This window comes from Aplysia californica, unplaced genomic scaffold (genome assembly GCF_000002075.1).
Source record: "Aplysia californica isolate F4 #8 unplaced genomic scaffold, AplCal3.0 scaffold00564, whole genome shotgun sequence".
NCBI classification, from domain to species: Eukaryota; Metazoa; Mollusca; class Gastropoda; order Aplysiida; family Aplysiidae; genus Aplysia; species Aplysia californica.
The window spans coordinates 325,082-327,026 of NW_004797834.1; the positions used below are offsets into that span (position 1 = coordinate 325,082).

General features: G+C 39.7%; 1 protein-coding gene across 1 annotated transcript in view; it reads right to left on the reverse strand.

Annotated features, from left to right (window-relative positions):
• Positions 1 to 1,945, reverse strand: part of LOC101863535 (lactadherin) — a gene marked incomplete at its 5' end in the record, with an annotated part of 79,636 nt that overhangs the window by 71,405 nt on the left and 6,286 nt on the right.

Consider the following 1,945-nt stretch of genomic DNA (forward strand, 5'->3'; position numbering starts at 1 on the left):
GTGTGTGTGTGTGTGTGTGTGTGTGTGTGTGTGTGTGTGTGTGTGTGTGTGTGTGTGTGTGTGTGTGTGTGTGTTTGTGAGTCATTGTGCTTTCTTCGCCCCCAAAGAAGCAGAAGTAAATCTGCACACTACCCTTAAAATCAATTCTCTAAAATGCACAATTCGTGTTGAAAAAGGCTTTATACAGTTTTAAACAGAACTAAAACCATACAGGACACTGTACGAGCATTAAAAGGACAGACGAAACACAAAACTCTCAGGTCAACAAGACGGCAGACTGCGGAATCTTGAAGTAAATTGAGGCCCACATAATACGCGTCGTTCTGTTTCCTTGTTTACCTTAAAAACTTGGTAAGAAAAACAAGAAAGGAACAAATAAGAAAGAAAGAAAAAAGTTATGAAACAAAGAAAGACACAAAGAAAGAAAGAAGGAAGCGACAAAAGTGTGTCTCCATGCCTGCGCCGTAAATGTCCCCTCTCCTCTTTGGACGCTCCACCCTGCATAATTTACATGTAGCACAAAAGGTTTGTCTGTCAAGCTAAACAATGGTGTCAAAAACTTAACAATATCAACTTACAAGCAAATGTATTTGATAAACAAAATCACGATGTTACTACCGCTGAGAGGTTGAGGCAGTCTTCTTCAACTTTTTGGCCAACAAGTCTTTAACATCATTGTTGTTGCTTCTTTTTTCACACATTACACCGTTGAAAAGATCGGCGTCTTTGGTATAGCAGTAATGCGCGTCGCTGATGCACGCAGAAGACCTAAGTTCAATTCCGGCGTGCGGAGAATTTTCACCAAGTATCCCCGTCGTTCTAATGGTAGGCTGTATCCCTCTCCGCCCGGGTTGGTCCTGACAGGGGGATTGAAGCCCGCCAGCTATATTATTGCTGTCAAAATGTGTCAACAGTGACATAAAATGCTTACATCAATAAACTTGTTTAAAGGAAGTTGCGCAAAAACATCAAGGTAACTGTTTCATCAGGAGAAAGTCGAAAATACACATTCTACATCTTCTATCTATAACACTTATATCATTTTTGTTCTGCAGCCCTGCACACGCTGGAAATGCGTCACGAAAGCTAGACAGAGCAGACAAATGTTTGAGCTCAAACAAACCCAGAATGGATTCCGAATAAAAAAAGTTGTCTACTGTTACGAAATAACCCCCACCCCCTAAAAAAAGACAGATTCCCAATACATTAGAGATTTTGTCTCAATCGGTCCGCTATTCAGCCACATCCATTGTAAAGTTGTGTGAGCTTTGTGTGCATTTTATCAAAGAGCCAGGAGATAATTACACTGATATCCTAACTTCAAACACGCACTTCGCAAAGTCATTGTTAAACATTGGAATTTAAAAAGTAAAGCAAAACCATAACATCTCAAGACAAACGAATTCACGAGCTATCAAAACACAACTAACTCTAGAAATATTCTATTTATGTACTGTGAAATGCTAACATTATTATTTTTTTCTTCCGTATTGTGTATCTGTCCAGCTGGAGTCCAAAGGCATCATTTTTGTGCTCGGCCCAATGTTCAACGAAGAGTACACAAGAGCTCTTGTCTCTTCTTTTAATTTTCATTAAAACAACATTACCTAACTTAAGTAAAGCAAACATTCTGAAATCTGCACTATTGAAATCGACAATGTTCTATTCCCTTTGTGGGTGGTTGGCAGGTGCACTGGTGTGGTTTGTGCCTCTTTTTCTATTAAACCTGTCAGTCTCCTCCTTTTCTTTGAATATCACTCTCGAGTAATACCTCTAATCTTCGGAACTTATGTGACCAAATTGTGTTGAAAGTGCTATAAAACTCTTACTTTAAAAAAGTGGGGGAAAGAAAGGAAAACGAAATCGTTTTCCACTCTGGAATACCAGCAAGTTTGATTGCTTTCTGTGAATTTTCTCGCACGTGTTCGTCCCCCCGCCTCCCCCC